The sequence below is a fragment of the Panthera leo genome, chromosome B1, assembly GCF_018350215.1.
Source record: "Panthera leo isolate Ple1 chromosome B1, P.leo_Ple1_pat1.1, whole genome shotgun sequence".
NCBI lineage: Eukaryota > Metazoa > Chordata > Mammalia > Carnivora > Felidae > Panthera > Panthera leo.
Genome location: NC_056682.1, coordinates 129,789,826 through 129,806,584, shown reverse-complemented (window position 1 = coordinate 129,806,584; position 16,759 = coordinate 129,789,826). Strand labels below are relative to the sequence as shown.

At 35.4% G+C, this 16,759-nt stretch overlaps 1 protein-coding gene across 5 annotated transcripts in view; it reads left to right on the top strand.

Annotated features, from left to right (window-relative positions):
- Positions 1–16,759, top strand: part of CCSER1 (coiled-coil serine rich protein 1) — an 845,941-nt gene that overhangs the window by 562,890 nt on the left and 266,292 nt on the right. The gene's annotated exons all lie outside the window — the stretch shown is intronic.

Genomic DNA, 16,759 nt, shown 5'->3' with positions numbered 1-16,759 from the left:
GGGAGATGGGTGAGGTCTTTAGATAGGTACCTTTGAAGTATTAACTTTTAAAGAGCAAAGTGAATGGAAAAAATATTAAAGAGTTTGAAAAGTATCCAAGGAGAAAATGTGCAGAAATCCAAGCGAAAGATATTTTAAAGAAGGGATTTCGTATTGCAACTCTAAAGCATAGATCAGGCTGAGGACTGAAAAAAAGGTTTTTACTTAACACTGATGAGAGCAATTTTAATTAAGTGACTAGAGTGGAAACTAGTTTTCAGAGGCAGGGAGATTGAACAATTATTAGTTATTTATTCATGGTGGCTAAATTGCAAATGAGGGTATTGATCGTATAAGTGTAGTTGCTCTTCGAAGAATCTCATTAATCAAAGGAGGAGCAAGTCAGGGATAGAAGTTAGGAATCGCAAAGTATGTTGTTGTTTGTTGTTACGTTTGCTTTAGAGAAGGTGGAAACTTAATCCAGTTTAAAGACTGACAGAACTAATAGAGAAAATATAAGCTGAAAGTTACTGCAATTTAGAGGGCTCTTCTCTTATAGCAGTATTTTGAATATCAGTGAACAAGTGTCTAACCCTTCCCATATTGCTTATGATTTTATATAAAACTAACTCTGAGTAATTCATAGAAAACCTATATTTTCCCCCATCATCCTGGGTAATGGAAAGTGTTTGTCAGATAAGGACAATTAATGGCACACTGTGATTACAAGAAGCAAAATTAAACCTGTTGTCGTAAATGCATATGCTTTTTTTTTACATATTCTAATAAGCTTTCCTTTTTCAACTGATTTTCAACAGCAATGTGTTCCAAAGAGTAAGCTTAGAAAAATGGGGGGGGGGGGGGAAAGATGGATTCCAACTCCCACCTGCAATTGGGTCTCATAACCTGAAGGGGTAAAACTGGGGGAGCAAGAGATTATAAATCTTTTATATGCTCCCTGCATGATTTAGGTAAAGTCTTCATTTACCTGCTATTGAAAACTACCTATCTGGTTTGCTACCTGTGTATTTTGCTATTGCATTTCTTTAAAATACAGGTTTTCTAAATGAAATATGGCCTTTTGTAGCAACATGGATGGAACTGGAGAGTGTGATGCTAAGTGAAATAAGCCATACAGAGAAAGACAGATACCATATGGTTTCACTCTTATGTGGATCCTGAGAAACATAACAGAAACCCATGGGGGAGGGGAAGGAAAAAAAAAAAAAAAAGAGGTTAGAGTGGGAGAGAGCCAAAGCATAAGAGACTGTTAAAAACTGAGAACAAACTGAGGGTTGATGGGGGGTGGGAGGGAGGGCAGGGTGGGTGATGGGTATTGAGGAGGGCACCTTTTGGGATGAGCACTGGGTGTTGTATGGAAACCAATTTGACAGTAAATTTCATATATTAAAAAATAAAAAAAATAAATAAATAAATAAATAAAATAAAATAAAATACAGGTTTTCTTTTCTTTCCGGGCCTTTTTTTACTATTATGTTATAATGCTGTGACTTGACTGGCTCTCTTCTTAGGATGTTAGGTATTGCACAGCTGGACAAAATTAAAGTAGCGACAGACGGACAGAAATCATATTTAAATTCATAGTCAAAGTGAACAGCAAGGTCTATTACTTTCAAGATAGTATAATACCATTAAAGTGCAAACTCTCAATGTGACAAGGGCAGAATAAAGACCTCATGAATTACAACTACAATTTCTGTGTTCAAGCAAAATAACTTGACAATTATTGACAGAAATAAAGTACCGTTCACCTTTAAATATATTGCTTTCTAAATAAATCTCCATCTAATGCCATTTAAAACTGTATGTTAAAGTTGTACACTTTCATAAGTTGCCATTTATTTTCTTTACAATCTTAACATTTTAATAGATTTACAATAACATCTTTTTGAACAGCTTTTGTATACTGTCTTAAGCTTAATTAACAAAACTTTTATTGCTTTCTTATGTGTAAAGAGGACTTGGAATCAAAAGGATTCAAAGACAGCATGTCTTTTTACTCCATGTTTTTGGTGTCTAGTAAATAAATATTCACGTAGTTTTAAGTTTGTGAGGCTGGGGGAGAGTATTTATATAATTTTTTTCCAAAAGTTACCTTTTTCTGTATTCATTAAAAATAATTTGGGTCTTTACTTAAGTTCTTTTCCTCTTTACCCTCTGATGGGGTGGTTCCTTATCAGGTATATTCTCAAGCGTTTTATCAGAAGCAGAAGGGAAGCAGGGCTGGAAGAAGGACACATGGCCTTAAGCAAGGGTGGTAGGACACATGGGAGAACTGCTAAAGTGCATCAGGGAAACCGATGGAAGAGATTAGTGCAATAGTAAAAATTATTGTGTGAACTATGCGTTCTAGTAATTATGTTCGTGGTATGCAAATGAAAATCTCTGGCTGTTTGGAATTTCCTTTTTTTGGAATATTTTCTTTTGAACATACCGCATGTGCTGTAGACTCAGCAGGTTATGTGATTGCTAAGTATCTTTGAATAAATATTTAGGTGTAATTTAAAATTTAGGTTTAAATTTAGAAATGTATTTTTCATGTTACCATATAGACTGTGCAACCATCCTTTTTCAAAATTGCATTATTTCATTGGGTAGGTTTACCATCATATAATAACAATTCTTTCATTGTTGCATACTTACGGTTGCCTTATATATTTTGACATTATAATGATACGTATCTGTGGTTTGGCCACTAATTTTTAGTTGTCAGAGTTGTCTTTTTTCTTTCTTCTTTTTTTTTTTCTTTTCAACTAGCAGGGCTTGGATGGAATGAGGATGGGGTGTGGATATTGAGGCATTTATTTATGTTTTCCTTGATGACTGTAGATGGTATTATTCTTACCAAATTTTTATTATATGTGAAAAGGAATTTGAACAATTGTATCTCCACGAGCTTCATCACATACTGATTAGCGGTCAAAGCAAATTTGACTTTGATGAGACTAACTTGTCTAAGACATTTTGATCAGTGTCAAGTTGCCAGAATGTGGTGGTGCCTCCTAATTATATAGTGGTGTCTCCCTAGTGTTCTGCCTAAAAGTCCATAACAATAAGCCCTGCTGTTCACTTGAATGATTGAGTGTGACTGATGGCAGAACTCCTGCTACAGATACAGACTTAATAGACATCTACACCTCTACACTTGCTCAGAAATCAAGCAGTGACTAAATATGCAAAGATAAGAGTACTTTATGTTCATAACCTGAAGGAACAAAGAACTCCTGTTATATTAGATATGCTAACCGCCCCTCCATTTCAAATACTATCGTATGTTAGAAATAAAAGTGAGCATTTGGAGAACTTTGAAGTTAAGAGACATGGTAGAGAAAGGTCATGATTTATGTACTCTCTTTGTTCCATCCTTTCCTACTTCCTTCTATTTGCTCATTGGTTAATTATTAAAAAAATTATATATAAACTCAATTACTTTTATATAATCTGTAAGAAGGTGTAGCAATTGAAAACTACGTTATGTCTATGTGTTGATTTCTTAGGGTTACTGTAACAAAGTACCACTAACTGAATAGCTCAAACAACAGAAATGTATTATCTCAGTTCTGAAAGCTAGAATTCTGAGACCAAAGTGTCAGCAAGGCTGTATTTTCCTTGAAGTTGCTAGGGAAGGATCTGTTCCAGGTCTCTCTCTCGTAGCTTCTAGTAGTTCCTTGGTTTGTGACAACATAACTCCAGTCTTTACGTGGTGTTCTCCTTGTACGCATCTCTGTGTCCAAATTCCTCCTTTTTATAGACGTCAGTCATGTTGGAGTAGGGTCTTACCCTATTCTAGTATTTTCTGATCTTAACCAGTTACATCTGCAGTGACTCCATTTCCAAACAAGGTCACGTTCTGAGGTACTAGGCATTAGTACTTCAACATATGAATTTTGAGGGGACACATTCAATCCTTAGCAGTGTGTTGCATAAAGTTGTTTAGAAAGAGAATCCTTTATCATTGAAGCACTATCAACAAAAGATTATTTCATTTCCTTATGTTCATGGATACTTCTCTGCCTATGGGAAGCTCATACCTCCTTCTATGTAGTGAATCTCATTTCTTAACACTTGAAGGACTTCCTTCCCTTAATTATTCCTTCTTACCCTTGTATTTTTAACTTCTCCTTGCTTACTGAATCATTTTCATCAGTCTTTAAACCTGTTGAAGCTTTTCCATCACACACACATGCACACACACACATGCACACACCCACACACACACGCACACACACACACACCATCTCAATCCTATTAGCTACTATTCCTCATTTCTTGGAATGAGGTTATATTTTGAAAATTATATAGTTGGTAATTCCTTACTTCTCCTACATCTTCAGTTAACTTCTGAGCCACTGTAATCTGAATTCTGCTTCTAACACATCACGTGGAACTGCTTTGTTAAAGTCAATAAGGACTTACTTTTTGATAAGCCCTTCCTTTACTTTATCTCTGTTGCACCTAACACCATTGATCTCACTCTCTTTCTTAAAGTTAGTCCCTGCCGTGGCTATCGTGGCACCATGCTGTTCTTGTTTTCAACCTGTTCATTTTCAGGTTTTGTTTGTTTGGTTGTTTGTTTCCCAAAGTCACTTCTTTTCATCTTTCAGCTGTTGATTTTCCACTACATCAATATTCCAGTGATTCCCAAATCTTCATTACCTGACCAGATACCTTTCTTCTGAAGGTAGAAGATGTACCTTCCTACATCAATAGTTCATACTATATTTCTTCAGTTGGCTATTACAAGGGACATTAAAACTAAACTCATTATATTTTCTTCATCTGAAATTCTTCCACCTCAAATTAGATTTGCTCTCAACAGGAGTGAATGGCACTTGCAGTGAACGTAAGGGTGAACCCCATTAGACCTGCCAGATACTTTATATCATTCTTTACTCTTTCTTCTCTCATTTTCCCCTCCTATGCCACCCATATCTGGTAGAGCCCACCTTCTAAAAAGCTGTCAAATCTACTCCCACAGACCCATTTTAGTTTATTTATTTTTAGCTTATTTATTTATTTATTTATTTATTTATTTATTTAGAGAAAGATAGAGTGAATGATCAGGGAAGGAGCAGAGAGAGGGAGACAGAGGATCCAAAGCGGGCTCTGTGCTGACAGCAGAGGGGCTGATGGGCACTTAGTCATGAACAGTGAGATCATGACCTGAACTGAAGTTCAGTGCTTAACTGACTGAACCACCCAGTTGCTCCCCACATCTTAGTTTAAGTACTAATAGTTTCTTTCCCAGATTATTAAATCAGCCTCCTATCTCTGGTCTTGGTCTCATCCAGCACATCCTCCATAGTGTACTTACTGTAAGCTGCTTTAAGTAAATCTGATCATACCATTCCATGGATGAAAATTCTTTATTGATACATTAAAGCCTTCTGAATAAAACAACTTATTATTATGGCACAAATGTCTTTTGTGATTTGGTCCTCATTTGTATCTTCTTGCTAATGTATATCTCTCCACACTATTGTATTGAAATACTTGTTCCCTGAGTTCTTGCAGTGGTTTCCTTTGACTCCAGAAATTCCCATGGTCCTGCATTTACTTGGAAAATGTTTCCATTTCTTTAATCATTTACTAATTCTTCTGAACATTGAGATTCTGGTTAGATATTTTTTTTTTTTTTTCTCAAGAAAGGTTTCTCTAATTCTATTACCTTAGTCTCTGTATTTGTGTATGTAACTTGCTGACTTAAAAAAAAAACACAAGTCTTTTATCAGAGTTTCACAAAGCTGAAATTAAGGTCTCATTCAGCTGTTCTAATCAGGAGCTTAGGAGGTCTTTCCAGTCCATCCCTGATTTTGGAAGAATTCACTTCCTTGACATTGAAGGTTTGAGGTTCCATTTCTTTGCTGGCTGTTTCTCTCATCTCCTTCTGATATCCCTTCTCACACAGCCCTTTCAATTATCAAAACATAGTGAGTCAAATCCTTACCACGCTTGAAATATATCCGACTTCTGCTTCATATGACTGGGCCCACCCAGATCATTTCCCTATTTTAAGGTCAATTGTACTATTGAACATAATAACCACCTGAGTGATACCATATTCATAGATCCTAGAGATAAGAGAAGGACAAATTTGGGGGTGCTGTTTTAGACAGTCTACCTACTATGCCTAATTGTGGCTGTTTCCCTTATATGTACTTGGATGATCATTGTGGGAAAAAATGCATACCATGAACCTCCTTTTATGAAGAAAATTGAAGCTCTCCAAAGTAGTGCATACTACTACTGAGATACAGTGGTTTTGTGTTAATGCAGGCTTGGATTTATTTTGGTCATTGTTTTTTAGTTCCATGGTATAGGAAATTGCTAAGACCTTGAAAAATGTGCTTAATACCACCTTCCTGGTAAAAAGGTGAGTATCCACTGATGATGTATGCAAAACATTTGGGATTATTTCAGAATTTCAACTAATTGTAGTTTTGTTATCAGTAATTGATTTGTGCCAGCTCACACAGCTAAACTGTGACACAACATTCAAATACGATCTTCTCTATACTGAAAGAGAGATAGCAACAGGTAACAGGAAAAACACTGTTCGATTGATAGTTTTTTTTTTCCCTTTATTAGATAATAGTTCTTAGGGTAGTTTAGTGTTGTTTAATGATAACCTAAAACTTCTCAGTCCTCTTAACTTTAATTTATAGAATCTAAAAGCCAAAATTTTTGTTTTATCATGGAAGTTAATTATATAGTTGGGCACAGTATTCAGACATTCACTACATAAGCAGGCATTCAAAAGTATATCTATTTCATAAATTGAAAAGCTACTTATTCCAAATTCATGTATATGCCATCTTCAAAGATTCCTGTTTTACAATGTACATATAATGAGTATTTGAAGATACCACTGTGTATGCTGTTGCTATCCATTAGTGCTCTAAAAAAGAACAAAGCATGACCTTATTTCCTTTCTTTACTGTCCAATACAGATTTATATTTTGTAGCTGTGATCTGTAGCATCAGCTAATATTCATTGCTTTTTTGCAACTTAATTTCCTGACCTCCCAGACTGCCTGAAACCACTGCTTAAATTGAGTCACATTATGCACAATTCCTAGCTTTCTGCTTTTTCTCCTCCCCAGACTTCTACAAGTCTGCTAGAATCCTTGAAAAACATCCTAAAACATTACTTATTCTATATTCTTCATTATTGTCACAATTCAGCACTCTATAAAGCAGGATATAATATATTGATTTTATTCCCACTGCCCTTCCTCTCTGTCTGAAGGGCATATAAATGACCAGGGCCCAGGAGCTGGCTCAGTTCCTTTGTCCTGGGAGAATGGCAGAATGGTGCCCACTACCTGCAGCATGCCCTGCAGGCACTGTGTTTTATGAGATTTAAAGATTCTTTTAATGGAGAGACACCACACACTGACACTCCTGAAATGCAGATCTCCATTACTTACACTTCCCAAGGAGAGAAGGCCTCTAAACAGCACCATGCAGGAAGTTGCCCTCAGGCTGCAGAGTAACAGCAAACTTCAGCTGTAGGGGCCAATTTATGTATGGCAAACAGCATGGGGTTAGCTAGATGTCTAGGGCTCTCTGAGGATTGGTTAATTTCAATAATTTCAAGAACTCTGGGGAAAGAGGCCCCAGAGGCTATCCCTAGTTACCTGGTACCTCATTTGGTAGGGCTGGTATGTAATGACCCTGAAATGTGAGGGCCCAATAAGAGAAGTATTTGGAATATGGACTTAATTAGTTGTTCAAGAAGGGTATCTAACTAAATGTCCTCTAACCAAAGCCTCAAAACTGGGTCAGGATAGCATTTAAACAAAACAAAAATAACACAACTTTGTTAGACACTTCTAGGTGGGGAATGGCATGTGTTTGCTGTCTTTGATTACTTTTCCTTCTCAGAAACTAATCTTATAGTTGTGTTCAAACGTAATTCTCTTACTTCATTCAGGATGTTCAGGGATAAGAGGTTCCCTATTTCTTATTTAAAACATGAAAAGGAAGCAAGTGTGACTTCATAGCAGGAATGTTTAACAGCATATTTCTAACCCATTTCAGTTTTCTTTCTTGTAAAGTCTACATTGTGGGAAGGGTCACAATCACCTACCTTATTTAAAAAATACAGGTATAATGTAACAATTATGTCTGTCTTCTGTGAGGGAAAAAAATGCTGATATCAGAAAATCTTAAGATCTCCTAAGGATATTTTTCCCCCAAGAATTTTGTATCAAGCAAGTTCAATGGGGCAATATAAATTAATATTACTTTACCACTTGTTGGCTTTCTTTTTTGAGAAGATGATTGCTGATGAGTTTATAAGACATTTATTTATGTCTTAAGTATAGTTCATAATTGATTTTGATGAAATCCGCGGATTTAGCAGATCAGGAAACTAATTGGTCATGCCTACTAACTTATTCTATGATGCTAGGAAACTTTTTTTTTATCTTTATGCCTACAAAATACAATCACTTTAAGAAGTCTTTAGAAAATGAAACACAAATGTTTGTTTTTAATTTTACTTTTAATCAAAAATTTCCTGGATGAAACAAATAGCAAATAGTGAAAACTTTGAATAGTTTTTATAAGGATCATTAATGTGGAAATGTTGGGGTTCAGACCAAATGGTCAAGAAAGAATTCTTGAGATGTTTTTGTTGCAAAAAGTGGTTTTATTAAAGCACAGGGACAGGAATCATGGGTGAAAGAGCTGCACTAGGATTTCACTGGTGACTGATTATATACTTAAAAAAATTTTTTTAATGTTTATTTATTTTTGAGAGACAGAGAAAGACAGAGGGTGAGTGGAGGAGGGGCAGAGAGAGAGAGGGAGACAGAATCTGAAGCAGGCTCCAGGCTCCGAGCTGTTGGCACAGAGCCCAATGTGGGGCTCAAACTCAGGAACCATGAGATCATGACCTGAGCCGAAGTCAGACACTCAACCCACTGAGCCACCCAGGTGCCCCGATTATATACTTTTAAGTTGGGAGGGGGTGAGGGTAGCTTAAGTCTGTAAGCAATTTTCGAAGCAAGGTTTCCAGGACCTTGAGGAGGCTAGATTGTTAGGAAAAGATAATTTATTATTGTTTAATAAAACTTTAGTCAGGAGACCATTCAGATGTATATTAGTGGGCCATATGCTTGGAGGATGATTGCTAACATATATTTGGCTGGTAGAGATAAAGGAGGTTTCCAAAGGAATTTTTGTATGTTAAAGTAGACTTACAGAATCCTGGAAGGTTGGGATAATGTTAAGCTAAGATTGCGTTTTGCCCTTAGCAAAGTCTCATCCTGGAGGCAGCTGAGTTCCTAGAGGAAGGCCACTCTGTCTGTCTCAAGGACTTGTCAATGGGCTGTAATTAATGCAAGAAAGTGAACCTAATAGGACTATTAAGAACTTAGAAATGACAAGCCCATTGTCTCATAGAACTATTTTAACATCTCAGCACATTTCTCAGTGAGTCTAATTTTTTAAGGATTCCAAAAAATGTAGGATTACAATGAATTTTGTTGAGAGGTTATTGAGCACAGCTTAAGGGTCTTAGTATTATTATTAATGGTTTCCTTTTGTTTGACCTTTGCTGCAATTGCTTTTTCTGCTTCATTTTTATGCCTAAAGCCCTTACTTATCATAGAAATGTATGATTTTTGTCCAATAACTGGTCAAGAAATATTCTGATAGCAAAAAGAAATTCTGTAAATTAAAGTGTTTTACAAGTTATAAAGCCCCTATACAAATATCAGATATAGTCATCATTATCTTTTGAGTGATAAAGATCATTAGGAAATCTTAAGATTTCCTAAGAGTAGACTTCCAAATGAAAAGATTATGCCAGTATCCACGGAGCCTTTTCTTTGATTGCTTGAAAATCACAGCCAATATACCACTGTGTCAATGGATAATGCTGTTTCCTGATTTGTATATGTTAAAAAATACATTTCTAAGATATTCACTTTGAACACCTACTATGCCTTTTCTATTTTTATATTTCTATGAAAACAATATTTAGGAAAAAAACACTATAAATCAATGAAATGTTAGTTCATCTCTTAAGTGACTGTATAAAGTCAAATCTAGAATCTTTTCAATTGAATGTAAAAACAAACTTTTTCATCATTTAGCAATTATTGATACCGAAATGATTTATGATTTTTTTCAATTATGGTAAAACCTTAGATTTCAAGTAACTTGTTTGGTGAGTGTTCTGCACAACAAGCCAACATTCCTAATAAATTTTTACTTGATAAACGAGCAACGTCTTACAATACGAGTAGTACATGACACTAAATGTCACATGATCACAACTGAGCCAATGGTTCTTGAAATTTGCTTCAAAGTGCTTTAGATTATAAGATTGTTTCTGGAATGACTTATGCTCACAAACCAATGTTTTGGTATATTTTAAACTAAATAATAAAAAATTAGAGTGGTGTTTTTATTGGCTTTATTTATTTATTTGTTTGTTTATTAGAGGGAGATGGACACAGCATGAGCAGGGGAGGGGCAGAGAGAGGGGGAGAGAGAGAATCCCAAGTAGGCTCCATGCTCCCAGCACAGAGCCTGATGTGGGCCTGAACTCAAACTGTGAGATCATGACTTGAGCTGAAACCAAGAGTTGGTCACCTCACTTTGTTTTCAGTATTTAAAAACAGTTCCTCTTAGGGCACCTTTTGGGATGAGCACTGGGTGTTGTATGGAAACCAATTTGACAGTAAATTTCATATATTAAAAAAAAAAAAAATAAAAAAATAAAAAAATTAAAAAAAAAAAATAAATAAATAAATAAAAACAGTTCCTCTTATGGTCCTGTTTAGATGATTATGTACCTACACTGCTTTATTTCACTAGTTATTCAGATATTACAGGTAGTATGCTGCTTTAGAACTCAGTTAACCCAAGAATCAGGGGCACTTGGGTGGCTCAGTCGGTTAGTGTCTGACTCTGGATTTCAGCTAAGGTCATGGTCTCACAGCTTGTGGGTTCAGGACCTATATGAGGCTCTGTGCTGACAGCAAGGAGCCTACTTGGGATTCTCTCTCTCTCCCTCTCTGCCCCCCCCCCCGTGAATGGGCACGCACACACACACACACACACTCCCCCCCCAAATTAATTAATTTTAAAAAATGATTTAAAATCCTTTAAAAAAACATAAGAATCATTTGAGGTCAGTTATTTTGGTAGAGCTGCAAAATACATTGTTGGTTATTACACATTTTTGTGTTTTCTAACCTCTACCCTGCTGTTGGCTCCTACCATATTCCTATTTATTTCTTCTCTTTTTCCACTTACTCATAGCATTTTGTCCCTTTTTACTCTGATAGAGTTGTCTGTTTCCTTTATTTTTTAAAAAATCTTTTGACCTTTTTATTTATAAGAATTAGGAAATAAGTTGTAAATCATAAAGCCCTTCAGAGAGAAGACCAGAGGTCTATAAATAGAAAGAGTCATGATGATTCAATACGAATTTTGACGTGTTTTTGTAACTAGTAGCCAAGAATTACATTAATGATTTTACTTGAGGAATTATGTGAGGTTTATGAGTTAGAAATTATGTGATTTTTTAAATCTATATTTATAATTTTAGCATAAGATCATTTTCAAAGTGATTTACAGATTCTACTTGCCTTTTATTTTTTGGTACTTAATTTGTTTATATAATAGTCTAAAACAATGAGTTGATTCTAATTCTAGGCAAAAATAAATTATAGGATGTATGGTACTAGAGTCGGCTAACTGAATTTGGGACAAATTACCCAAATATCTATGTATCTGGCTGTGACTTTCCAAATTTATCATATAAAAGTACAAGAATAAGATAATTTGTAAGCTGTTTTTATATCTATATGTCTGATTCTCTAGTAACTTATGCAATGATGACATAAATGTTCATTTCATGCATAAAATGAGCTATGTGAAAATTACACTATTTAAACTATAACTTTAAATCACAAAAATCATAAATTAAATCACAAAATATTTCAAAATTAGCTGCATACATTTTTATACAACTATAATGAGCCATAATTTATTCTAATTCTAATTCTAATACAGAGTTTATCCACATGTGCTTGTGGTATCTATAACAAATCATCCAAAAATTAATGGCTTAAAATGATAATCTTATTTTTTTATGATTTTGCAAGTCAGGAATTTGGGAGTAATTTAAGTTAGACAATTGGTTGTGAGCTTCAGTCACCTGAAGACTCCGCTGGGCTAGATGTGCAAGATGGCTCACTCTGATGGCTGGCAATTAAAGCTGGGTGTCTTTTTGAAGCTGATAGGGGGCTGTTAACAGAAGTACATGTGTTTTTACTTTTTAGCATGGCTAGGTTAGTTTCTTTCTGCAAGGAAATAACCTGACAAAGGAGCATTCTAACTGAGCAGTCCTGGAAGCTGACCTTATCTAGTCTTGAAAGTCATGTGGACTTAATTCAGCAGTATTCATTGGTCAAACAACAAAACCAGTCCAGATCCAAGGAGAGGGCATTGGCCTCCATCTTTCAGTAGGAATAGTAAAAAAAATGATTTGTAGCCATCTTTAATCTACCACACTATGAGTTTCACATTTATAAATAATTACTGAATTTAGAAATAATGGAATTGAGTTATAGTCCTAAAAATTAATTATGCTTGAATGAGAAACAGAAGATGTCATAATTATTAAAGCATATAGTTTATGAATGAGAAATATACATTTAAATAAGCACAAGCTTAAACTGGTTACATTAGCCTACAGGTTAATGAAATAACCTCTTTTGAAAAATCAAGAATATTAAAATCCAGCTAATTCTACAATCAATATGATTTCTAACTCAGTAGATCATCCTGCCAAATACATTCCACAAATTTGCAAATACAGTGAGAATATTGAGGAAATATTGCTATTAGTTTTCCCCTAAGAGTAGGTGTGTTCAAGGACTTTTTATTTTGTTTGTTAAGCAAATACTTATGTGACTATTGGCACATGTATATATAACAAATAAGAATGAAAGTCTAGATAACTAAGATTCATTTGCACAGTCATTCATAGTGAAGGCTTTTATAAAAGTTGGCTTCTGATAACATATGATAAATATTTAATGTGTTATTCCATAAGTAAATGCAAATGATATATTATCACCTATCTGATTTAAAGCTCTGAGATTGTGAACTTCTTGAAAAAGTTTCCCAGGGGGAAAAAACATCTGAGAATTATATAAAGTGAGCATTTTTTTGGAAAACCATTTTTTTCTACAATTCTATTAGTCACAATATTGACAAATCTTCCATTTTAAATTAATTAATAAAACAATTAATATACAAAAATATTACTGATAATTAATCTACAAAAAAAATACAATTGTAGTAGATTCAGGCAGATGCCCAGATCCTCTTTCAGTAAAGGACCACTTCCTGAAGTAAGTGCAAATCCTACAGTTAGCTGACTGCCTCTGGCTGTTAGCTCCTGCCTTTAGGGCCTGCCTCAGCTCTCTAGCTGAAGTCAGTCTCATCTCTGGATGACCTGAGACAATGAATGAGTAACAGCAGCTGAGATCTAGTTCTCTCTTTTTATTTTTCTCCAAATTTTTATTGAAATTCTAGTTAGTTAACATATAGTGTGATATTGGTTTCAAGGAGTAGAATTTAGTGATTATTCTCCTATAGATAGCACCCAGTGCTCAACACAAGTACTCTTTTTAACCCATCACCCATTTAGCCCATCCCCACCCCCTCCTGTTCATCAATCCTCAGTTTGTTCTCCATCGTTACGAATCTCTTATGTTTGCTTCCCTTTTTTTTTTCTGTCCCCATATTCATCTGTTTTGTTTCTTAAATTCCACATGTAAGTGAAATCATATGGTATTGTCTTTCCCTGACTGACTTATTTTGCTTAGCAAAATACATTCTAGCTCTATCCATGTCATTGCAAATAGCAACATTTCATTCTTTTTGATGGCTTAGTAATCTTCCATTGAATATATGCACCACTTCTTTTTTAATCATTCATGAATTGATGGACATTTGGACTGTTTCCATAATTTGGCTACTGTTGATAATGCTGCTATAAATATTGGTGTGCATGTGCCTGTTCGAAGTAGTATTTTTGTATCCTTTAGGTAAATACCTAGTAGTACAACTGCTGGGTCGTAGAGTAGTTCTGTTTAGCTTTCTGAGGAACCTCTCTACTGTTTACCAGAGTGGCTGTACCAGTTTGCATTCTCATCAAGAGTGTAAGAGAGCTCCCCTTTATCCACATCCTCGCCAGCATTTCTTGTTTCTTGTGTTGTTACTTTTAACAATTCTGATAGGTATGAGGTGGTATCTCATCATGGTTTTGATTTGTATCTCCCTGATGATGAGTGATGTGGAGCATCTTTTCATGTGTCTGTTAGCCATCTGGATGTCTTCTTTGGACAAATGTCTATTCATGTCTTCTGCCCATTTCTTCACTGGATTATTTGTTTTATGGATGTTGAGTTTGGTAGGTTCTTTATAGATTTTGGATACTAACCCTTTGTCAGATATGTTGTTTGCAGATATCTTCTCCTGTTCCATAGGCTGCCTTTTAGTTTCATTGATTGTTTCCTCTGCTGTGCAGAAGGTTTTATCTTGATGACGTTCCAGTAGTTCACTTTTGCTTGTTTCCCTTGCCTTTGGCAACATGTCTAGTAAGAAGTTGCTGTGACTGAGGCCAAAGAGGTTGCTGCCTGTATTGTCCTCTAGGATTTTGATGGTTTCCTATCTCGCATTTAGGTCTTTCATCCATTTTGAATTTACTTTTGTGTATGGTGTAAGAAATTGGTCCAGTTTCATTCTTCTGCAAGTTGCTGTCCAGTTTTCCCAACACCATTTGTTGAAGAGACTTTTTCCATTGGATACACTTTCCTGCTTTGTTGAAGATTAGTTGACCATATAGTTGTGGGGACATTTAGTTCTCCTTCATGAGCCCCCAGTGACTGAACAGGGAGTGGTACAAGAGCCTGCCTACATTCTCTCAACACAGGATTCCTCTAACAGGCACCCTTGGCTCTGGACCTCTTCGTTTAGATGGCAGAGGTTTGTCAGGTATGGGTCTTGGTCCAACTTCCTCCCTAGCCAAGTCTGATTCTTCTTTTCTTTTTATGTGGGTTTACTCTCTAATGGACCTTTTATTATAAATAAACCTTAACCACACCTCAGTATATTTCTCCTGGAGAATTCACTCGTGACAACATTTTATTTTATGTTGAGAGTTCTTTTTCTTAAGTGAGATCTTATGCAAGACTTTGGGAACATAAGTACTAATACAATGCAGTTTTTGCCATCAGGTAGTTTATCATCTGATGTTATCTTCAACCTCCACAGAAAAGTTACTAGAACAGTCACAGGACTACTTAGTTGAAGTACCACGAATTTGATTCTACATCTCTGATTCTAAGAAGCTTGATTATTCTCTTACCTTCCTCTTAAGTTTGCTGTTTTTACCTTTGTGCTGTGAGGCAAGCTAAGCCATCTTTTCGTTAATATTTAAAATCTGTTAAAATATGTATTAAAAACAATGTGTGTAAACTCTATCCATGAAAACCTGTGATTTAGGGAAGAAATAGGCATAGTGCAAAAGGAAAGGTACAGAGGTAATGAGCATCTCCCAGGCAAGCTGGTTGCAAGCAGATGAAAGGAGATATTAGTCAATTCAAATCATACATTTGTTTATTACTTAGTTTAGAGGAAGTACAAATTATTAACATCATGAAAACCAGAATGAACAAGTACTATTTTTTCTAAGCCATTAGCTGTTTTCCTCCTTGTCAGTTCAGATAAGGTTAACGGATTCAGAAGAAATGGGAATTCCCTTAATGTAAACATTTCTTATTTGGTAATTTTATGGAAAGGAAATGTGTATTTGAGTAATTGCACATCAGTTACAGTGTTTGGTGCTAATGAAATAGCCTATCTGCTGAAGTGGAGGAGGCAAAAAGCCCAATGAGGCTGGGGAACAAGCAAACAACGCTGGAAGTATTAATATTGCATGAAATGACATATGTTTTAGATGCTATGGAACATGCCCTTACTCTCAAGGGGTGTCTTAGCCAACAAGGGGAAGCTTTCTAGTGGAATAAGGAGCAATGTTTGAAATGTCTCTAAAAGCACAAGATATTGTGGGGAATAGAGAGGTGCCATGTGTAGAAGACTTTATAGTCCAGACCTGTGTATGGGTAAAGCAGGATACATAAAACATTTTGTATTTCAGTTCTGTAGGAATAATCAATGGTTCTAAGAAAGTTGGAAATGAAAAACTTTGAAGCTCCAGAAATAAGCAAGTAGCAGATAATGAAAGGCACTATATACTATGCTAAAGAGTGTTTGACTTCTTTATTTTCCTGAAAGAGGTGATTAGCTATTAAATAAGAAGGGATGTAATTTATTGCCATTTAGGAAAATATCTCTAGCAGATAAGGAAGGTGATAGAAAAATCGGTTCAGAAATTCACTGCATTAAGCCAGAAAGAAACAATGGACACCTTGAGTAAGTCAATGAAGATAGAGAAGAGTGCATCTAAGAAATATCAAGGAAATAGAGATTAAAGACTTTGGTATCAGATTTGGCCAGAGTGAGTAAAAACTAAGAGTATAGGATGGCTTCCTGCTTATTTTAGGAAATAGAAACATGTGAGAAGTAAGTAGAAGTCAAGTTTTCAGGTAGAGGAAAATGATGAGACGAATGTTACCCTGGAATGTCTATGGGACAATGCTGAGTATATGCTCAGTAAATAGTTTTATTTATGAGTTGAGGCTTGGAAGGTACATGTGTCTAG